Source organism: Felis catus, chromosome B1, assembly GCF_018350175.1.
Source record: "Felis catus isolate Fca126 chromosome B1, F.catus_Fca126_mat1.0, whole genome shotgun sequence".
NCBI classification, from domain to species: Eukaryota; Metazoa; Chordata; class Mammalia; order Carnivora; family Felidae; genus Felis; species Felis catus.
Window position 1 is genome coordinate 85,770,461 of NC_058371.1, and position 24,401 is coordinate 85,794,861.

At 43.3% G+C, this 24,401-nt stretch overlaps 1 long non-coding RNA gene across 3 annotated transcripts in view; it reads left to right on the forward strand.

The window, feature by feature from the left end:
* LOC111560148 overlaps positions 1-24,401 on the forward strand; it is an 85,323-nt gene that overhangs the window by 55,345 nt on the left and 5,577 nt on the right. For all 3 annotated transcript variants that reach the window (XR_006596740.1, XR_006596739.1, XR_002741772.2), the window contains exon 3: positions 22,119-22,242. This is a non-coding gene — a long non-coding RNA (uncharacterized LOC111560148). The remainder of the gene's footprint in view (positions 1-22,118; positions 22,243-24,401) is intronic.

Below are 24,401 nucleotides of genomic sequence, written 5' to 3' on the forward strand. Positions count from 1 at the left end.
ACCTCAATATAGCCAAAGCAATCTTGAAAAAGAAAAACAAAACTGGAGGTATCATAATTCCAGACTTCATTGCAAAGTGGTAGTAATTAAAACAGTATGGTACTGGCATAAAAATAGACACATAGATCAATGGAATAGAATACAAAACCTGGAAATTAACCCACAATTATATGGTCAATTAATCTTCAACAAAGGAGGAATGAATATACACTGGGGAAAAGATAGTCCCTTCAACAAATGGTGCTGGGAAAACTGGACAGCTACATGTAGAAGAATGAAATTGGACCACTTTCACCATACACAAAAATAAACTCAAAATGGATTAAACATCTAAGTGAGAGACCTGAAACCATGAAAATCCTTGAAGAGAGCACAGGCAGTCATCTCTCTGACATCGGCGGTAGCAACATTTTTCTAAATATGTCTCCTGAGGCAAGGGAAATAAAAGCAAAAATAAACTGTTGGGACTACATCAAAATAAAAAGTTTCAGCACAGTGAAGAAAACAGACAACAAAGCTAAAAGGCAACTACTGAATGGGAGAAGATATTTGCAAATGACATACCCAATAAAGGGTTAGTATCCAAAATATATAAAGAACTGATACAACTCAACACCCCCAAAAAACAAATAATCCAGTTAAAAATGGGCAGAAGATGTGAACAGACATTTCTTCAAAGAAGACACACAGATGGCCAACACATGAAAAGATACTTACCATCATTCATCATCAGGGAAATGCAAATCAAAACTACAATGAGATATCACACCTGAAGGAATGGCTAAAATCAAAAACACAAGAAACAAGTGTTAGTGAGGATGTGGAGAAAAAGGCACCCTCTTGCACTGTTGATGGGAATGCAAACTGGTATAGCCATTGTGGAAAACAATACAGAAGTTCCTCAAAAAATGAAAAATAGAACTACACTACAACCCAATAATCACACTACTGGGTATTTACCCCCCAAATACAAAAACACTAATTCAAGGGATATATGCACCCCTATGTTTATTACAGCATTATTTACAATAGCCAAACTATGGAAGAAGCCCAAGGATCCATCAATGGATGAATGGATAAAGAAGATGCAGTATATACATAGAATGTTATACAGCCATAAAGAATGAGATCTTGTCAATTGCAATGCCATGGATTGCAAGTGAAAGTATAATGGTAAGTGAAATAAGTCAGTCAGAGAAAGATAAATACCATATGATTTCATTCATATGTGGAATTTAAGAAAAAAAAAACAAATGAACAAAGGGGAAAAAAGAAAGAGACAAACCAGGAAACAAACTCTTGACTATAGAGAACAAACTGATGGTTACCAGAGGAGGGGGGATGGGTGAAATGGGTGATGTGGATTAAAAAATACACTTATTATGATGAAAATAAAATAACTTTAAAAATCATTAGCATTAACTTGATTTTAAAGGTTTTGGAGGATTTTTATGACAGCCAAAAGACATCTTTCTAGGGATATTTGGAAACTAGAACGGGGAATTGCCAATGAAGAGTGTATAAAAATGTGATGGAATATTTTGGAATATATATTTTTTTCTTGTTTTTTTTCCCCCTGTATGTTTCTATTACTTAACCTTGGAGCTGATTCTGTGCTTCCATTGCCTCAGGACTGGGGGGTTGGGAGGAGAGTTATGTGGTAGGACAGAAAGAAATAACTTCCAAAAACTTCTGGGTTTTGTTCCTAGAACCCTGAGCCTATAGTAGAAGTTAAAAGGTTTGTAGAGAAAGAAAAGCACATGGCTTTATAAGAAGCAAAGAGGATAACAGAAAGACAAAGGCTTTTTCCCAGACTAGAAAAAAGTTCCTTACCAGGACTGGAGAAAGGGATGTCCTGGAATAGAGCACAAAAGAGGGACCACAAGAGCCCATAGAGGAAGAGCTGCATGTGCTATCTAGGCAGACAGGACCACTATGCCACCTTACAAAAGATCCCTCTGTCTTAGGTGTGACTTGGAAGCATAGAGTGCCACCAGTCCTGAAGAGCCCTTAGGGCCAAAGACAATGAAGTCTTAGTGGAAACCTGAGAGACAGAAGACAAACAGCAGTGTTCTCCACCTCCACAGATATGTTCACACTGCAGAGTTTGCTACACACCCTGCATGACTTTGAGGGAGGGAGGGAGGGGAGGACTCAGTAATGGCACAGATTATATTTTCACACACGTTTGGAGAGATTGGAGTTCACAGTCAATATAGTAGACTTCTGGAAAATAGGTATTTATATTGCTTGCACATCTTAATTTGTAGACTGAGAATCATTCCTGATGCTAAAAGGTTCAATTCTCAGCGACCTAGTTACCATTCTGTTTCATTGAAAATGTTTTGGGTTCTAGTAACTCAAGATTTTTTTCCACTCTGATGCATCTGAGGGCTTCAGTGGGTCGTTAATTCTAATGCTTCCTTCCAGAGTGGAGGTGGGGGTGGGGTGGGTGGTAGAGCCTACAAGAGAAAGGCACTTTGAATAAGTCCCACCAGGTGACTCTGGAAACCACCCCACCCCCATACTAGCTCCCTTTGCCCATCCCTTCCCTGAGAATCCCTTTCCTCTCTTGGAAATTAAGACACTGAAACAAAGGCACAGTTTGACTCTTTTAAGGGGGAGGTGTGTTCTTAGAAAAGTTCATATAAAAGTAAACTTGTTTCTGTGAAAACACACAGTGTTATATACAGAAGTTGAAATGATTGCTGTTATTTGCATTACAAACAACTAAAGAATAAGTATATTTGTGAATCTGCAGGTAGGAGAGACAAAAATCTGTGTTTTTCCTCCTTATTGATTTGGAAAACTGTCCTTCTCCTGACCCGGCCTCCTACCGAGGTTGTAAGAAGGATCCGGTGAAACACACAGAAGCATCTGCATGAAAATGTCCCCAAAGTGAACAATGGAGAGAATTGCTGCAGTTCTCTGTTGACTGAGGCCCTGGTGCTGGTGCATTGATGAGAAGTCCTTGACATTACCACACCAGAGATGTGTGCTTTCAGGGGGTGTTTCTGCCAGTGAGGCCATGACTGATTGGGAGTAAGCATTGAGGGGATAGCGCATTTTTGTATGATGTTTTCCAGGGCTGCTGTCAGATGCCATTGTGGAGAAACACGTTAAGAGACCTGGTTATGGGACTAATTTTCTTGGTTTAGGAAATGTGTCACCACCACAAAAGGCCCACAGAACCTGGTATATTAAAGCTTCTGTGCACTTTGTGCCTATTTCTGATATCTAATACAATCATATTATAGCACTTCTCTCCCCTGGTGGGGAAAAAGGCCTGAAACCAGGAGTCTCTTGGAAATTGGAGCAAAAAGGAAGAAGCAGGTAAAGTAGAAAGTTCTAAAAATCTAGGTTAAAGTGTTCAAAGAGCATGAAGGGAGGTTATCCCTTGTGATTTATCAGTGGAGCACAGAAAATCACTGAGATTTCACCAGACAGTGTAGATATCAGGGTAGACACACTGAGAGGGCCTCTTTGCTGCCCAAAGAGCCTGGGTATAGGCTACTACTTGGACCTGCCAGTGAGAGACATTACTGGGAACAGAAGATGTCGTGTCCAGAGACAGGGTGAAATATTTTTGAGAGTTTGCTCCTCTTACAGCATCCTGGTTAGGAGCTCAAGCTCTGGAATTAAAACTGAGTTTGAGGGGTGCCTGGGTGGCTCAGTCCGTTAAGGCGAGGAGCCTGCTTGGGATTCTTTGACTCCCTTTCTCTCTGCCCCTCCCTGATTTCTCTTTCTTTCAAAATAAATTTAAAAGCTTAAAAAAAACACCTGAGTTTGAATACCAGTTCTACCACTTCCTCATTGTATGACCTCCAGTTAATTATGAAGATACATAAAGGGGATAAGATAGCACACATCTCAAAGGGCTAGTGTGAGGATCAGATTAGGTAATGTAGTACAGAACCTGTGGATGTACACAATAAATGTTAGATATTGCTAGCCACACTCTCCCCTTCTAAAATATTTAAGCTACAGTCTACTACTTTGTACCATTACTGAAAGGTCGCTTCCCCCTAGAAAAGGAATGTCTGTTGACATCCAGGGGAAGATTAGAGATTTGCATTTTTATTATTTCACTCACTAAGAAGAGAGACTATCAGATTCTTCAGGGGACTTTTTGGGACAAAGAACGAGGTTCTTTACAGAGGAGCCCCAACCTACTATGAAGGCACTGAATTGCCAACTAACCCTCAGATTCTTGATAAGAAAGAATGATCCAGTGTTTGATTCTCTTGGATTCAAGGGACTCAGACTTATTTGGTAGTAGTGGGTTATTGTAAGGATAGATAGGAGAGTAAAAAATGGCAAGGAACCATCTTAGCAGCCACACAGCCATGCCTCCTGGAAAACTGGAGGGACATTCATGGCTATACAGAATCTCAGGTCCCAGTGGCCCCTGTGGCCCTGGTCATCCCATTGCCCTCTGAGACCAACCTCTGATTGCTCCTGACACTAGCATCTCCATGGAATGGCTTGCCAGCTTCCCTGTCAGCTTCCACATTTGCCATTCTTTCTTCCCCATCTCCTTGAGGTTCATACACAGGAGAGAATCGGTCTGGGATGTTTAGTTATCCTGTGATGTACAGGGCTCCTATTATGAGGTTGAGTTCTCACTCAGAGGAAGCACTAGAATCCCAAAAAAACAAAGAGTGGGACCCAAGACTTTCATGAAATGATGACTTACTACTTTTTCCTTGGCTTTACTTTATAAATTAGTAAGACAGTCTTAAATTTAATGGTCACCTCCCCCAGGATATTAGCTTAGGCACTTGAATCTGAGACTTCCATCTCTTAGGTACAGATGAAAGATTTGCAATAGAAGAGATAAATTTCCTGTTCTTATTACTCTCCACATTAGCTCATATGCTAAGTTTAAAATCCACATTTCCAGTTTGATAGCTTTTTGCTTGCAGGATAAACTTCAGGTTAGTGTCAGTTTATTTGTTCAAGTAGAAATGCAAGCCTGGGTGGCTCGGTCAGTCAAGTGTTCGACTCTTCGTTTTGGCTCAGGTTCGTGAGTTCAAGCCCTGCATGCTGTCAGCGTGGAGCCTGCTGGAGACTCTCTCTCTCTGCCCCTCCCCCACACTCCCCTACCCTACCAAGTTCCCTCTCCCTCTCTCCCTTTCTGTCAAAATAAATAAATAAACAACAACCAAAATGAGTTGAAAGACATGAGTATCTCCTGCCATGAAAAGATGGAGAACTCACTCAGCAAGAGGTTTTCTGAGGAGCCTCTCCTCTGGGCATCCCTGCTAGAGGGGAAGGATAGACTCTAAATGACCAGCATTTATTATGTCACCTTTACTTAGTTAATGTTCGATGTCATCTCAGTTTTACAGAGAATTCAGATAGGCTGATATAACATGCAAATGAGTTTCTTTCTTGTTAGCTCTATAGGTGGCAAAATTTCTAGATGGTACAATGACAAGTATCTTGAATTAAAAAAAATCAGCAAAAACCATTCAGCTCTGTGGTGGTAATAACTACAAATTTATGGGACGAGATAACAAAAATCCCTAGATTTAAGGATAACTGCTCCAAACTACCAGTTAAATATCTACTTATGTAATCACATATGTAAATCTGGGTCTACTTTTCCTTTCAGTGCCCCTGGTTCACACGTAAATGGTATTTTTAGTTTCTGTTTTTCCTTTTTACCAAGCTTGATCAGTGAACGAGAAAGTCTTATCAATCATCTACTTGTTGGAAAGCATGGAGCTTTGAACCACATAGCTCATTTCAAGATTAGAAATGCCCCCACTCAGGAGTCCATGTCAAGACTTTCAGGAGGCGGTTGTCACTGCATTTGAGGTCTGACACATCTCTGGGTAAAAGCAGCTAAGAAATGTTCCTTGAGATGGTGTGGATGGGGAAAGTGATAAAAGTGGTATTTCTGTTTTTTAACAAGTAAATTCCAATTCATATTTGTTAGAAAGCAATATAGCTGATTCTCACTTAAATATCCATCCCAAAATATTTACAAAACAATTATTTTAAAATCAAAGCCCTTTTTTTTTTTTCATTGACACATTCTAAAGATGCATCCTGATGGGATATTTTTTGTGACAGAAAAATATTTTGCTACCACTAATAATAATCACTAACATTTATTGAAGGCTTACTACCTGCCAGAAATCGTTCTAAGACCATCACACAATTCTCTCACTCCCAAATTATAAGAGATATTGTCCCACTTTCCCAGATAAAGAATCTTTTTTAGGAAAAAAAACAGAGTTTATGTTACCAGCCCACAGTCTTATGGTTGAGGTGGAGAAAGGATGAACTCAAGCGCTGGCCCTGAGCCACCTGCCCAACCACAGCACTGTGCTGCTACTAACACGTGTCCAGGCTCACAGGGAAGAGGGGGGAGTTCCACAGGCTGTCTGACATTAATATAAAAATCCACTGTAAGTTGCATCATGGAGTTTAAGGTCTTCATCCTTACCCTTGATATAATCCTAGGAATTTACCTAGGATGGCCCTACCATTTTACTTGGCTTTAGACTCACTCATGGTGAATGGTTGGAAAATGTTAATTGCATGATCTAGATGATCTCATTACAAAGGAATGCACTAATGTTCTCCACCTCTAGGGGTATGTACCAAATAAGTAGTTGAATATTAGTTTAATTGAATTGAAAGCAGATAGTATGGTTTCACAAGTGCTGCTGAGAAACAATTGCAGAAATCAGACAAATGAAGATTTTAAAAATATGTTTTATTGATGATAAAGCTGGATTGAAGAGTAGAGCTTCCCTGGGGTCACAGACTCTCCAGTGCTTTTTCTCAAGTCTGAAACTTGGTACATCTCAGCCGGGAGAGGGCTGGCTCTGCAGTACATACATGCAGAGCAAAACGGGTGCATCTATCATGTCCCTGCACTGGAACAAAGTGAGATCTAGGTCTTTAGAGCTGACCCTGGCAGTGGGTGAATTCTGACCCCTTCCTGATGACCACCCATGAGGCAGGAAGTAAGCAGAACACACCCATCCTCTGAACAGAGGAGATCAAAAAGAAAAAGGAAGAAAGGGCTGAGTTTCTTGCTCAGTCCTTCTGACCTCCCAAGCAGATAAGACTACTTAGCCCTCAGGGGAGGGTAAACAGGGTGAGAGAGGGGCTGCAGCCACTTCCCAACACTTTTCAAAAGTGGTCCAAGGCCAGACCCATAGGAGGGAAAGGAAGATTCCCTCAAATGCCAGAAATTGTGTTGAATACTCTGACCATGCTGGATGCTGCTTTGACAGTGAGTTCCTACTCTGATAAAACAGGGACACTAATCTATTGCACATAGAGTGAAGGTTCCTGAAGGGTTTATTGTTCTTTGAGATTGATTTAAGGTTTGACCATAACCTCATGAAATAGGAGATATGAATCCAGCTGGCAGCAGGTAGGTGGCTGAGAATGCACCCACCATGGCATCCTAAAATCATTTCTGTCAGGCAGCAGACTATTTTCAATAAGAATGTGTGAGATTGAGGGAGCCTTCTACTGTATTACTTCCAGTACTTTAGGAATTGAATAAGTGGAGGAACCTAACCAAGTACAACTAGTTGCACATCAGTTTGACTTGATTTTTCATGTGGCAAAGATGTACGTATAAATATTTACAACCATTCCTCTCCTCACATTGTAAGGACAATTGTTGTCTTAGTAGCTCAGTTCATGTGCCTTTGGTGTACTGGTCAGGTAAATGGGTAGAAAGGATCTTTGGGAGAACGTGAAAAGAAGTAACTTGATCTGCATAGGAAAAGGCATAGAACTACCTCAGGGAGCAAAGAAAATATCCAGGACCCAAGAAGGATAGCAAGAGAGAGGGAAGGAGGGAGCTGATGGGAGAGGCAGCCTGGGCTGGAGATTTTGCAAGAGAGGAAGAGTGAAATTTGAGTAGCTTCTATGAGCTGTGGTATTTGGGGGAGAACAGAATGGAGGAGAGGATTTGCAGCAAGTTTTCAATAGGCACTTCTGAGTAACTCTCTCTTAACCTACATCACGGAAAGCCATCATGAAGATCTTTGTCACTCTGCAAGATTTGGGAATAGGATTTATTTTTCTCCTGGATAAGTTATTATAAGGGAAGAGGATTTAAGGAATGGCAAAGAAGCCCAGATTTATTTGGATCTTCCTATTTGGATATTTCTAGACTGAGTCATCCTGTGGGTGCTAGTGCTGAGATTGTCCACAAAGCATAAAGTGGTAATTGTGAAAGAATGTGCCGAGGAGGGGTCCGACTGCACAGCAGGATGTGACAATGGCTAAAACACAGAGTGGTGACAGGGATATGTTAGCAGATGGCCCTTGGCAGAAGCCAGAGATCTGGTGTACAACAACCTTTCTAGTCGCTCTTCACCAACATACTTCCTGTCACCTATCAGTAGGCTTCCCTGGCCAAGACTTGTGAATGGTCTTTAGCACATCGTCTTTAGACTTTCTGTTTTGAAGGATGTTTGCTGGAGAATGGCCTACAGGTGAGGTGGGGTTCCAGCTGCTGGGTACAGGGTCATAGAAAGTCACCGCCCTGGGATTCAGAAGTGCTGGGCTTCGGAGTCAGCGCTGATCCTGGATGACTGTTCACCTGCTTGGCCTCAGTTTCCCTACCTATGAGACAACAGTCTTAGGTAGATGATATCCCTTAGGTAGCTGATCCCTTTCAGCTCAAACATTTCATGATAACTTTCCAGGTCCTCATTCCTTACTGCAGCTATCGGTGCCAATTTTTCCTGCCCCAGAGGCCTGACAAGCTCCCCTTTCCCACCCAGATGTTCATTCTGCTCACATCGTACCTCTCCTAATCAGACCTAGCTGGGAGTGAGCAAGGACAGCAGGACCATGGCTAGAGCACAAAAGCTGCATGCTCCTGTATTGTAAGTTCTCAGCTGGCTGGAGGAGGCAGACGGTGTCTCCTCAGTGACCCAGGCACTCTGGGAATCACAACCCCTGCTTGCACACACACACAGATTGAGACAGTAGAGCCTGTTCTGGAGCTCGGACAGCTTGCATAGCAGGAGAGGCAGCTTTGTTTTTTTTACAGATGCTGCTCAGAGCCACTGAAACAGCAACTGGATAAATATAGGAGGATGACGCATCAACTCTGAGGGGAAGTGCATGCATGAACATGCACGCACAAGCAAGCCTGCAAGCTGTGGACTGCCACGTGGCCCTCAGCCTCCAGGAATTGACACTCAGGCTCCCGGAGCCAGAAACTGAATGGAGTGTGGCGTCACCAAAGAGGCCTGGCAGGAGGATGAGATGAGGCCACGAGCGCAGTCGTGCTCTCGGCTCCTTGGAGCACTCTCAGCAGTCGTCCCTTGGTCGGCCCTGGCTATATATAGCCCTGCTGACTGCGGTGCACATGCCATCTTTCTGAATGAAATACCAGAAGTCCTTCCAGGCTCTGGGAAAGCATCAGCTAAGTGGCATTTGCAAGTTTTCGAAAATGAGTGGGGGAAACAGACCAGGTGTTTTGCTCATCGTGAAAGGCAAACACCGATTTGGAAGGTTTTGAGGTGGGGAACATGGGCCAGACTCAGTACAGCCAATTTTTAATTACCAGCACAATTAGCAGCCTGGCTTAACAATAAGCCTATTTTGTCGAGCTCTGTTTAAGAATCAGTGAATTGCAGCGGTAGTACCAAGCAGATGAACAATGCTGTGATCACATTCCACTCTTGAAAATCAGTGTTCTGCCTATACAGTCCTGAGCTGTCACCTGCAAGTATCTGACTGCCTCTTCCTGGCCCTGACTAAATCGGCATAAGGGCAGGGATCATGTCTCTATGAGGACATCTGCCCTGTGGTTGATCAATCCATATTAACTGAACAATATTAAATCAATGTGGTATACATCAATGTTAACTTCTTGGGATAAAACAAGACAGGGTCTCCATGTCTTCTTACTATCACCCATAGTCTTGACCATCATTTGAAATTTCAAACTACTTAATGTAAAGGCATATGACCCCTAAAGGTTACTGAATTGCATCGCCTTGGGGACAGGACTTCTGTGGGAAACCCAGTGTGTCTAAGAGTGTCCATTGGGCCTTGGAACGAATTGGTGTGAGCTCCCTTGGTAAAACTTGTATATGGTTTAATCTGTTACTCAAATCAGACCTAAGAGACTCAGACAAGTCAAGAATGCTCCTCTGAGGTGTGTGAAGTCTCTGAGGAACAATAGAGGCCCATAAATAGCAACAGAGTACTTTTGTAAGGAACGAGAGACTGGAGGGTTCTAGGCAGTAAGACTTTGCCTCTGGAAGTGAGTAAGAGTAGCAGAAATCACACACTTTGATCATCAGTTCTGCTCACTGTTCACTGACCCTGCATTGGGCCAAACAAGTGTTGGCTGATTCTTCTCCAGAGCCAACCTTAGGGCAGTCATGGTGGACAGAATCTCAGACTTCTCGAGAGAGACCTCAGCCACTCCCCAACTAAGCTGTGATTCTGATTTCAGCTATTCTACTATAGGACAGGCAGTAGACTTGGTAGTGTTAATTGCAGAGTCACTAAGAAGATCGTGTCCTTAAATATTGCCTCACTTGATGCTTAATTCTGCCAGTTTAAATCCATTTGCAAGCGATAGGCATTGCTTTCCTTGGAGAAAGCAACTACTGTACTGATCATCAAGAGAATACCTATCATTCCCTATCCTTCCACTACTGATATCTACAAATATACACATTGTATTTCTTAGATTTCCTTACCAACTGGCTTCCAGTTAGGTTAGGCCAGAGGGAGGCCTTGGCAGGAAGGCAGAGGGCAGAGGAAGGGGAGAAGTTCTGCTATTTCCACCCTGCTCTCAGCCTCGGGTGGTGTCTCTCATGGTGTCCGTGTTTCTTCCGTGGTCCCAGCTCCTACAAGGCAGCTTGAACATGGCTCCATATCCTCCAGGTAGTCCAGGCTCTCCTCCCTTGGCACCTCCAGCTCTAGCTGTTACTAATCACTGCCTCACCATCTCCTGTTGGCTTTTCACATCTTCCAACCTATTTATAGCTAGTTCCCCTATTAATTCCCTTTAGTGAACTACCTGACATAGGCTCTGTTTTCTTGTCTCAACTCTGAGTTATTCAGAGGGTCAGTATATAAATATTATAAGTAAGTTTAATGGTTATTTTTGTCTACAAGACCTACAGTGCAGGGAAGTCCTGGGGAGCTCAAAAAAGAAGGGCTCAAAGGGGAGAAAAGGTGAAGAAATCTCCATAGGTCTTGTCTACCCTGCCAAAGACCCTTCTGACTCTAGTGCTGTGTGGGAAAGCCACAACCTAGCAGCCCCCTTCCACCACCTTCACTTAGTACTGTCAAGTGCTCTCAGGTTTGACACCATGTATGGAATCTCTGCCCCAGCTGAAATGTGTTCACTGGCACCCGTGATTCGTGAGCTCCCAAGTGCACACTTTTGTACATTCATCCTCTCTCTTCCTTGCCTCTCTGTCTATATGGCTCTTCCTCCTTTGCAACCCTGCTTAAAGCCTGAGGTTTGATCACCCTGTTCTGTTATGTGTCCTTCAACAAGTTATAGATGCACTCTGAACTTGAATGCTCTTGTACTCTTTTGTTTCTTTTTGTCAGAAATCTTGTAGTTTTAATTGTACATGCTTTCCTATTTGACCAGTAGAATTTAAAAAACTTTTTTAAATGTTTATTTATTTTTGAAAGAGAGAGAGAGAGAGAGAGAGTGTGTGTGTGTGTGCGCGCGTGCGCGCGCACAAGTGGGGGAGGGGCAGAGGGAGGGGGGGGGGGAAAGAGAGAGAGAGAGAGAGAGAGAGAGAGAGAGAGAGAGAGAGGTAGACAAGGCAGGCCCGTGCTACCAGCACAGAGCGCAATGCGGGGCTCGATCTCACAAATCTTAAGATCATGACCTGAGCTGAGATCAATAGTCGAACACTTAACTGACTGAGCCACTCAGGCATGCCTTGACCAGTAGAATTTTAAGGTCCAGATAGCTACCATGTGGACCTTGTCTACTATTTCTTCTGCTGCCTGTTCCTACCCCTCCCTCAGCCCCACCAGTCCCCGGCAATTATAGCATTTAGAATTGCTCTAGTGTGTTCAACAAATATTGATATGCTGCCTAAACAAATTCCCTCAGCTAGGAAGATAGGCTTATATCTATTTGTCAGGACAGCATGCTTTTTTGTGGGAACAGCACTGGTCTGAAAAACTTCAGATCTGTTCTGTCTTTGACAGACCATCCCCAGTAGAATCCAGTCTTCAGGCATGAGGTTTGCTCAGTCATTATTTGTATTTCTCCCTGGGCCTTGCGTGTTTAAACTACATTTGCAATGCAGTTGTTTTCCCCCCACCCTGAACCTCCTGAAGGGGATTCTTGCTGATGGCATCTGTGGCAGAGACGAGCTCATGCCTGAAGGATAAATTATTTATGGTGAATGGTGCCCTAATGGATTGTGTGATCAATAATGCTTATAATAGTACAGCAGCAGACAAATCACAGAAGGGCTCAAACACGCATCTACATCATTCTGAGAAGACGGGGTCCACCAGATAGCAAGAAGAGAAAAGGGTGCTCATGACATCCACTTCAAAACAGTTCTGGATGAGGAGAAAAGGGTAGCATTCTTTTTTTTTTTTTAATTTAAAGGGACAGATCAGCTTTTCATCATGGGGATCACTGTACCAAAATGCCCCCACCAGTATCCACTTAACAGAGACAAGCCTTATTGCTCTAATCTGGGGAAGAGTCTCCCATATTTCTCAAAAGCTAAATTTCTCCCAGTGTTGTGGTTTATGGCCTGCCTGCAAGTAACGAACACATTAGTATCTGTTGCTTAGTGTTAATTGCTTCACTATAGGGCTTTTTTAGCCCTAGTTCCTAAGCAACATCCAATATCTCAACAGGCCTCTTTGTGCAGACATGATCCCAAGTTTAAACTTTCCCAGGACTGTTCTTTTTTTGCCTGTTGGAAAGCTCCCCTGGCATCTCCGACTGCAATTTCAAACTCAACATGTCCAGAAAGTGGTATTATCTCCTTATCTCTCCCCTCCCTCCTACCTCCTGCCTCAGCCTGTAGCACGCATCTGCCACCACCACCCCAAAAATCCCTGCCTTTCCTCTTTATCTACTGATGTCCTATCTATGGCACCAGCATCTTGTGGCTCACCATGCCAGGGCACCATACTCTTCCCTTGCAAGGCCCGGCTCAACTGTCACTCCATCCTTGAAGCCTCCTCTCAAATCTGAACCCTCCTGGCACGCCCACATCACTCATCACATTCTAGCTGGTATTATGGGTATTTGTCTGTACATGCATCATCTCTCAACCTACAGTGTGAGTCCCTTTAGGGTACAAGCAATGTCTTAATCATCTTTTAAATGTCCTAAGAAGACTAGCACCATGGTAGACTTACAATTCCAGTTTGTTTAATAAATGATTGAAGAACAGATCTTACAAGCAGGTGGTGGTTCTGACACAGGCAATGTTTGCTTTCTTTATTGCCTCTACCCCTAAAGTGTACAACAGTGGGAAGGAATTAAGTCACATCAGGGGAATTCTAGGCAAAAGATCTCCAGACCCTATTTCACTAGGCAGCAATCACTTCCCCTTTCCTGAGTTCTAGTAGGTATTTCATAAAGACAGTCAGAGTTCCCAGTATTGTTCCCACAGCTCCAGCTGAACCGAGGAATTCAGGAGATAATCCCGTAGAAAAGAGAGAGGAACCTGGGCTCTTCTGGGCTGGTATGGGTGTGAAGAAGCCACACTAGGCATTTCTAAGGTGCTAGAAGTCTCCAAAGGAAAGAAACAGATCCTTTAAACTAGAAGCACTGGAAAGGGTCAGGGGTCACTACAGTCCGTGGCTTCATGTGCTGCAATAATGAAGCAAGGTTGATGGCAAGAGCACAGGGCCTGAGGTTTCACCTCCACACACTCACATAGGCTATCTCATCTTTTTGAATGGATAGGATTGTCTTGGTAGGCACTGCATAGAGGATGTAGAAAGACAAATTTTTTTTTACATAAAATTCATACAAGTTCCTATCCAGTAGGAGGACGTTTAATAAATGGTAATTTCTTTCTTCACCTGCTTCAATTGGTACAGTCCCTGGTACGAATCCTAGGTGTCACTCTCGAGATAAAATCACTATATAATCTCAAAGGAAGGCTTTCCTTCAGGCTCTAGAAAGGGGCAGTAATGGGTTTGCCGGCGTTTTCCCAGTCTACGTTTCAGTACACACATCACATGGAGTCCCAACATGTGTGGAAAAATCTCTCCTTGTTACTAGGCACCGTAAGGCTCAATTGTTGCAGTGAGAACTTTAATTTTGTATTTTCTCACTTGGGTGCAATTAAGTTTTCAAACATAAAATTGAGCTAATGTCATCTTTGAGCATTTCATTTAGTCTTTTTTTTTCTTATAAAGGAAACCACCCTTGAATATATTTGGCTGTGATTGCACAGTCAAATAAGGACATATTTAAATATTCAACTGGGTAACTGCATCTACAATCTACTTTCATTATTGGCTTCCAACACTACGTGGATAGGAACACCTACCTTCATAATGTCTCTTGATGTTCATTTCGGTTTCTTGTGAATGACATAAGCATTACTTAGCTGATTTATTTCCCCTTCTAATCTTAGCAAATCACCTGATTTTCATTGAGGATGATATCCATTCTGGAGATACTGTTCAGGATGACTTCAGGACTAGAAATAGTATCTGGCTTATTTTTAGTGCATTTTTACCTAAGGATTTTACATATGAATGGGAAAATGAAAACATTTGGAAAGTCAACTAACTGTACACAGTCTTATTTTGGTTCAGGGCCCATGCCAAAAATCAATTTTATAATTCCTGATTTTCCCTTCAATTCCTCTAATTATTTAAAGAAAAGAATTTCAAAGCACTGTGTTTCCTCAATACCTTTCAGCAACAAGATTCTTCTTTCCTGTATAATTTATTTCCTGGTCCATGGTAGTGTTCAACAATAAATCATTGATGAGGGCATGAAAAAAATGAAGAAAAAAAAAAAGGAAAGAAAGAAATGACAAAGTCTCCCTTGACCTCCTATGGTCAGGATGTGCAATGACCTTGTCTCAGGGTTTTATAATCTGAAAAAACCCAGCCAATCCAAACCATTGCTTGAGAAATCAAAAGCATATTTTGTGTACTTCTTTTTGCAATTATGCTGCTTTTGGAAACATAAATCCTCTGGAAAAAAAGTGATCATGCAATTCCATGGCAGGTTGACCATGTATGAGAAAATATGTTATATTATCGACTGTAACTGTTTATAACTTAACAACTGAGGCCCGGACTCTCATCTGATTTTCAAAGCTAGGCAGGATAGGGCAAAAATCTTACCAGAAGAAAATTCTTAGGCTTCTGACCTCACTCCAGCAGAAAACAGTGTTGGGGACAGAGTTCTAGGAGGCACTCAACATGAATCTCTCTGGAGCCAACATCCAGCACAACTGCCATCTCCGAGGAAAGCTATGGTTATAAGCTTGACCTGCTCTAGTAAATAAAAAGGTTATGAGATCGTAAGTAGCAGTGAAGAGTTGGTTGGATTGAATATTTTTGAAGCCTATCACTATAGAAGTGTCAGAGAGAAGATACTTTAAAATCTCACATACTCCACCCCTGCTGACTCTGCAGAGATGAATGGAAGATGGATTACTTTTTAGCTGAAAGGCCCTAGGAAGGAAATTTTAATACCTTACTCTTCTAGAACTTACTAGAAGTAAAAAGGAAAGAACAACAGAGTTCTGTACACTGTGCATTCCTCATCAGATGCATTAATCCTCCTCACCTGCGACTTCACCTGTGCTCCCATCTGGAAAGCCTCTGTTAGTTTTCCATCATTCTCCATCTCCAGTTCCACTGTTGGGTGACGGCTGCCCTTCTCCCTGGACCAAAACCTAAGAACCCTTACTTTTTTTTGTAAGCTTGGCTCATCACACAGATGTCCTTTCCTCAGGCCCCAGTTTTTTCAGGTGTGTGTAATGTAAGAAGATGGCTGCCCAAACCAACCAGCTCCTCAAGCTTGATCCATTGATAAAAATGTCACTGCCGTTAGAGAGGTGCCAGCTCTCTGTCTTCAGGTGGTGGCTTATTCCAGAAGAAGGCTGCCTTGCACCTAGATATGGTGTGTTTGAGGACAGAAGTGAAGAGTATCTCATTTGAAAACACCAAGTTAATCCATTTCCTTAAAACCACTTAGACACTAAAGGGCAAAAGCAGAATTCCCACTCGCACTGTTGGCATTTTTTGCCTCAGAAGGATTCCCTTTCGGTCAACAAAGTGAGTGCTTTACAGGGCCTGGGCTTGGCTTGAACAGCACAAGAGAGACCAAAATATCTTCCATCAGAACCTTCCCAGCACAGATAGTCCTCCACCTACAGGCTCGGTAGGCCTTAGTTCCTTCCCCACTCCAAATGCCCAGCATGACTACCAGGCCTTCTCTCCAGTGCCATTCTGAGCCTCTGCCAACATCGAATGATGAGGTTGACATTGATTAGTGCTGCTTATTCATGTGCTGTGCTTTCCGAGGCGGGGCTGGGTGCTGCCGAGCACCTGGAAGAGAAGCCCGGTTCTGACTGCTATTGCCTCTGCTTTCTAAAGAAATCTGTACAGTGCCAGCGAGTGTGCAGATGCAGGCTTTAGCTTGCCTCCCCACTCTCCCAAGGAGGGATGAGGAAGCTGGAGCAGGAAGAAGGGAGGGAGGGAGGTCAGGTAGAACTATCAGGCCTCTCTGACCCTCCAGCTCTCTCTCTCTATGAAACAATTCTGGTTCTTTGCTAATGAAGCTTTAGTCACTGGGAGCATTATGCAGTCAGAGAGTTTTGCTCACAAATATGGCAGAGAAGCTATGCTCACCAAACCTGTTGCCTTTTTCTCCTAGACCTACAGCTAGATGACATTTCCCTGCCCTCTTCGATTAAATGGTGCCTAATTCATGTGATGAGTTCTGGCCAGTGAAAAATGAGAGGAAGTAATATGTAGTACCTCCAAGGCAGGCCCATAAGACCTCCTGCATAATCCTGCATGCCCCCTCATCCCCATTAGTAGGCTCAGGGTCACCCAGGGAGAGCTTGGGAACCATGCATTAAAGATAGAAAATAGGTCCCCACATGACTGGGGGGAACAATAGACTGTGGAGTGAAAAATCACCTTCAATGTGTTAAGGCCTGAAGACCTTGAGGTTGTTGTTACAGCAGCTGGCCTTCCTTACCCTGACTGATAAGTGACCATCTCCTTCTCACCAATCTTAAAATTCTGTGGCTGCTGCTCTCAATTTTTTATATCAGAAATAAAGTCTCCAAACTAATATATCTTTAAAAAAGCAAACAGGGGCACCTGGGTGGCTCAGTTGGTTGAGCATCCAACTCTTGATTTTAGCTCAGGTCTTGATCTCACGGTCATGGTTTCAAGCCCTGCATTGGGCTCCGTGCTGGGTGTGAAGCCTACTTAAAAAAAAAAAATACAACATTTTCATTAAAAAAACAAAAAAGGTAAAAGACGTTGTAATTTTAAGAGCGGTATTCAAATCCTTTGGTCTTAGAATTCGTTTGTATCCAGTACCGCTCAGAGTAAGTAAATTTCATGAGAAAGCTTTGGTATTTCTAGTTTAATCACAGATGGAAGCTACAGTAATATTTGTTGATATGGAGTCTAACCTGTATCCTATTTAGCTTCTAGCTCCAAGAAATTCCCACTGACAGCTGAAGAGTTTTAATTCCTTGAAAGGGAAAAATGAGAAAAGAAAAAAAAAAGGAAAAGTGTGGGGGCAATTATGAACTGGCTTCTTTTATCCTCATAAATTCATGTGACTTCTGAGTTGGTATTTAGCATTACATTTATCTGTATAAATTCCTTGCAGACAAGGCCTATGTATATACCTCACAATGGCTAGCACAGTATTTTATAGTTTAATGAATATTTTAGAATAAAATTAGTCTGTCCACCTTTTTCTTGCATTCCTTGGACTTTCCCTGTCTTCAGTCATTTTGCATTTTTGGCCTCAAGAAAAGGATAACATAATGGAAATTAGAGAAAAGAGGAATACATGATTAGCTATGGGGAGGAAGGGAGTTAGAAGAAAGCCCAAAGGACTTAGAGGCTGGTGGGTCCCTGAGATACATTTCTGTGTCCCTTTTCCATAATTCAGCATGGGGTGGGACTGGGGAGGAAGGACAGAAGCCCTCTTTTCCCACCTTGGTCTGTTCAGCCTAGAGAAAGAAGGGACCTGCATTCCAGGTTCCCAGCTAGAGCTCAGGAAGCAACATGATCCCATAAATTAATGTTGTTCTCATGCCCCAGCATGGTGTGGGGCACTGGTAGGATTATGTTAGTGGTAAAAAAAAAAAAAAAAAAAAAAAAAGGGGAAAGATTCTGGACAGCCTTTTGGAGATTTCTGAGGCTGAGAATTTTGTGGCAAAAGCAGTGAACACCTTATACCCAAGAGGTCCTGGAAGTAGCTGAGAGAGAGCTGGATATGGAGGAGTCTCAGGGTCAGGAATAAGGGATGAGTCAGCAGCCACCTGGTGAACCAATAACGGAAGACCAGATGGCAAGGTGGACACCTCGGGGGAGGCCAGCATGGATGGTGAATGATCCCGAGGACCAGATGTCCCCTACAGTACATGGCACTATGTAAGCCTCCAAAATGTAGATGCAATCCAGGGAGGGGTGGGAAGGGAGAAGCCAAATTAATTGAAATTAAATTTCTGCCACCCCAGAGGAATGGAGGCTTCAAACGAAAAAAAAAAATACATGGAATTGGGTTTCTGACACACCTGATTCTGTGGAAGGAAACTGATACCTGTTAAACATGTGATCCAAGAAACAGACCTTAAAGAGGCAAAAGGATGTAACTAGTATTGTGATTTCAGAAAAAAAGAAAGTCTTATTCTCTCCCCTCTGTGCTGGTGTGTGAATTTCCACCATCCCAGTATTTCTCCCCCTTCAATTTAACATTTTCCTCTTAAAATACACATGCTGTTGAGAGATATTAACCTTTTTCCTTGGTCACGTATTCCTTAATGTGAATCAGTTTATCCTGTATTTTTCTGAAGGCAGAGTACCAGTGAGGAATGTTTCCCAGATAAGAGGAGAGAGAAACAGGGTGAGGGACGCACAGAGAGAAAGGAGGGCTGTGGGAGGGCAGGAGAGAATGAATGAACCAAGGGGCAAAATAATGTGCAAAAAAGAAAGAGGACTTTGCCTACCTCATAATGTTGGGTAGGAACAGCCATAAAGGTAGAGCTAACTCTGTGTTATTACAAATGGCCCTGCTTCTCCTCACGCTAGCTGCCCTTCCCGGGAAGGTGCGGCACTTTCTGTGATTCATCTCTTAGTGCTGTGTGGGCCTGGGCAGCAGATACAATCCGTGCTCATGTAGAGTCACCAGACCTCATTCCCTCTACATATCTCACAGAACCTTACAAATGAATGAATTCATTAAGCCCGACCGTACATCTGCAAGACAAGGCCTATTAAATCAATTAAGCATTGATAAATACTATTTCAGTATAGACATGGTGTTCCTAACAGGTAGAAAATATGATTCAGAAAAGTCCCAGGGCTTGTGAAATAATGGCTTTCTCTTGAGGAGTTAAATCAGCCTTTTGTGTGATGAGGCTGCAGCAGGGACGGAGCATATAAAGCAGGTGTTCGCTGTGACAGGAATCTGAAAAGTTAAGCCAGGGGAGAAACAGGTAAATACAAGTGAATGTAAGACCTAAATCCCACAGCAAGGCCAGTGACAGGGAGAGTCACTCAGCACCACAGAAAGATACTATTAAGAAGGGAGAAAACAATGCCCAGTCCTTTGTGTACAAGGATAGTGAATTATTAGTTGTTTTTTTCCCCTCATCATGACCTTGTGATATTGAGTAGCCTCCCTTCAGACAATCAGTGTCGACATCAGCTACATGCTCAGATCAATAGACATTTCATAAGATGTCGGGAAACGGTGTTCTCAGAGGCAAAGCAGGCATCCTGCGTACCTTGTCAGCCCGCCATGTCACCTGCTTTGCTGAGAGATTAGGATGTGGAAAAGGGTCAGCGTCCTTCAGCGGCATCAGTGAGAGAGGCTTTTCCACTGCATTTCAAGGATGAGCCAGTCTGCGGGTTATTTTCCACTAACCCAGGCACGTGGTCATTCATTAAATCTGGAAATAAATCATGCACAGGGCCCTGGGGGAACTGTATTTGTTTTGCATGGTTCTAATACAGCACATCCAGCTAGAAAAGACAGCCGCTCCACACTTACCAGTTCTGAGAAAATAAATTGTTGCTTATTTTCAGCCTCTCTGCCCTAAGAGATTGCCCATTGCTGGTTTGGGATTTCCAAACAGCATTTCTTAAAAAGAACGTGCTCATTAAGCCCATTTGGGATTTGATCCTGGTGAATATCCATGCCGGTGGGGGCTGTGAAGAACGCCCTGAGATGAGTGTGCCACAGTCAGATACTGATTCACACCTGGGCAGGTGGAACTCCCCTGCCAGAGTTCACACAATGTGCCCAGAGCAGGCAGTCCGAATTTTCATTGTATTAGACTCACCCAAGAACCTGTTAAAATACATATTCCTGGGCTCGGATCCCAAAGAGGCTGATTAAACAGGTCTGTGGCAGAGACCCAGGAATCTGCATCTTTGCAAACTCCTTAGGTGATTTTCCTGCACGTGCTCTTGTGACCACACTTTGTGCCAAGCCCAGCCAGCAAGCAGTGCAACGTGGAGGCCAGAGCAGTGTCTTTTCTCATCCTGGGTATAACTTTCTCTCCCTGCTGTTCTTGCTGACTCTCAGCCTTTGCCCTTAGGATCCTTCCTGCCTGGATTTATTCTGTCACTCTGTTGCCAGATCCCACTTGGCCAGCCCGACTCTGACCACTGACTCCTTCTGGAGAGCATGCGTCTGTGTGGCTTCAACCCCAGTATGAGAGTGTGTGGCAGATGTCATGTTCACATGGGGTGGTGGTGTGCAGTGATAGTTAGGGCTTCAGCGATTTTTTTTTTCACGGTCCAGGGCTCCAAGGTTACTTTTTTTCTAGTACTTTATTCCTTACCTGCCAGCCAAAGGTACCAGACATAGGCTCCTACGAACTCCCACCCAGGAGAAACCTAAAGGGGAGGGATCCCCATCATTATATTATAAGCATTTTCTTCAAGAAGGAAGGAAATATAATACTAAAATCTCCCAATTATCTGCATTAATGAAGAAAGCCATGGCACAGATAATCCAATTATTTTTTACTCTGATATTAATTGCATGGTTTTTTGACAGCGATATGCTTCCTAACTGTGCCTTGTTTTTACTGGTATATGGCTGATATTTCCTAAGCCATATGCCGGCTGATTGCATGGGGAGATGGGAGTGTGTGGGATGGCCGGGGGAAGTTAGTGTGAAATTTGATTTCAAATTTATTATCATAACCACATTTATGCGCAGTGTACAAGCTCTCAAGTCACAGGGCCCAGACATTTGGACACAGAAAACCTTGGACAACAAATAATTGTAAAAGCGAGAACGTAGGTCAGTAGCTGCCTCTAGCTGTGTCCAGATCAACAGAAAAAGAAGCAAATGTGATACCAGGGTTGATATGGATGGCATCACCATTTCCGTACATTGTCAACATTTCTGGTCATGGGGTTTGGGGTACGATGGCTTCATATGGTCCCTTCCAACCTTGAAATTCCCTGAAACTAGAACTTCAAACCAATGGTCAGATGTGGGTCTAGAGATGAGGGTGACCCTTAATATAATCTCTATTAGCCCAAGAAAGAGAACACAGCCACTAAAATTCCCTGCTGTCAGAATTTGGACTCATTTCCTCCAAGTTTTTAAACAGGAGAATCCAGCCAGTTGGTCAGCCAATTAATATGTACCCAGATGAACTCTCCAGGGCCCAGGTCCTTTCCTAGAAATGGGCTGGATAATTGGGTGATTAGATGGAGAACTGCATTCACGTGAGCAGGGAACTTTTCTGCTTATGTACACACCGAAGCAATAATACCTTAGGAATCACTTAGGTTTCATGTTGGCTTCAGGTGTTTCCATGGCAGGTAAAGTAAGAACTGCTTGGCAGGTTACTTCCTCCTCCTCAGTACCTTTCCTTGATGTTGACACTGCCTTATTCTCCTGTTTATAGATGGAGAGAATCGCTGAAAGTTGGAGTGAGATGGGCATTCCAAGTGGGTTGACCTTGCCTGATACATCTGCAGTATTTGTCTGAGACTGCCACCCTCAGCATTGCTTGGTGCTTTGGAAGCCATGTAAGCCACACCTGCCAGTGTGGGTTTTAGACTCTGGTTACAAGCACCTTTTTTTTTTTTTTAAGTTTTTGTGATCCTAAAGGGTCTTCTTTGACTTCTTCCCAACTTGATGAAAAGGTTAGAAAATTATGACTGAATAGGGGAAAGCTAAGTTAGAAGCTAGTTCCCAGGGACCCTCACCCTAACTTTTCTGCTGCATGGATAGTTTCTCCTGCCTTTCTGAAGAAAGTGCCCAGAGGCTGTTTGTGCTTTGCTCTCCTCTTGGGAGTTGTCCCCATCAATCCCATAGGAGGGGTTGTTCACCCATCATGGCAGCCATGGAGGCACATGACTCAGTTCTCCTTTGAAGAGAACTTGCTGGGCTGTGGGGGTGGAGGGACTAGCTGACTGACAGCTTCTAGCTCCTGCACCTTTGGATCCACTGGATTTCTGGATTGCTCCCAATCAATGACAGAGAATTGTCGGGTTACTAACCCATTCCTCCTAAATGTGGAATTAGCTAAGGGGAAGCTCTGACTCAGGGCCTTCCCATTGACTTGGCCAAGACTTACTTAGAACCCCACTGGGGTCAATAACTCTTCCAACTCAACTCTTCCTTCCGTGTCTTCTTTCATGGATGTCAGGCCTGCATCGAGTCTAGACTCTTCTGCATATTCTTGTTTCCCTTTTATTTTTTATGAGTGTTTACTCCAATAGATATCTTGTATATCTAATGCTGTGTGGGTGTCTGCTGCTTGAAAGACAGAGGAGACACCAGGAATGTTCTGAGTAAGCTGGTATTAAGGTGGGTTTTGGAACTGGGCTGCCCACAACCTGGCTGACCAGAAAGACCTCATCCTGAGTGGTGTGTATGGGACAGATACTCCCTGGCACAAGGTGGCAACTTAACTGTTGAAGATTTCATGTGTGGTTGCCCCTGGGAAAACATTCTGGTGAGGGAGAATGCCTTTGCCTGTGTGATGATTAAGACATCTGAAAGATATGTGGGGGAACATGGCTTACAAGGACAGTAGAATTTACTGGTTGCTACTAAGTTGTACTGGTGGGCTGCAGGGGAATACAAAGAAACCAAGTACAGTTAACATACAGACAAAAGCTAAGTGTGGGAGCCAGGGGGCCTTTCTGATAGTTTATAAAGAGGCTTTTATCTCATGCAGTGGAAGAGCAGACACAGTTGAGGAGGAAATTCAGAATCTGATAGGATTGCAAAGCCAAAGTGATGTTTACATACTCAGCCAAGACAGATCTTATGGGATCAAGGCCCTGGTTGGGAAAACATAAGACCTTAAACACTGAGTCAAGGACATCTGGGTGGATGTTCTCAAGAATTTGATTCCTCAGGTCCCTCCTAACCTTCAGAGCTCTTGTAGATGCCCCCCACCCCCAGGGTAAAAGACAGCATTTTTGTAATTCAGAAAGATACCGTAGGGTTCTTTCCTCAGCAAGGTACCAAGTACCCCTGTCCCCCAACCCAGGAGCTATCGCATCTCTTATTCTGGCTGCCAGGCCAGTAATGAAGATTAAATTTCAGCATAGTTCAGCTGAGGACATATAGGGTTTGATAAGGAAAAATAGAGATTATATCTCAAAGGAGCTGAGAGAATCAGCTAGCATGAACCACCAGGAGCCAGAGAGGTACCCCTGGAATTAGATTTTGAATATGCTTGATCAAAATGGTTGAACATAAGACTGGAGGTAAAATGACAGCTAGCCAACGAGGGTACTGATTAATACCTACAGTCAGAAGAAGGCATGAATGGAGGAGCAGTAGCAGAGAGTACTCCAATAAAAAGTCATCACCATTTGCTTTATTTCCTGGACCTGAGAAGATTGTCAGATCTGATCCCATTCACTAAAGAGGTGGCCAGATCCCTAGGCAAAATGAGACTGCAATGCCATGGCAAGTATATACCATGATGATTCCCCTGCTCCTCTCCAAAAGGGGCCTATGCACACTGGGGAAATGAGTATACCCAAATATTTTGATGCTATCAGACACGGGTCTGAGTTGACATTGATGCCTAGAGAAGAGACCTGAAGTGTTACTGCAGCCTTCTGTTAGAGTTGGAGATCACAGAGCCAGGAAATAAAGTAAGTCCTGGCTAAAGCTTGGCTTCCAGTGTGTCCTCTAGGTAGTCGTTGGATCCACCTAGTAGTCA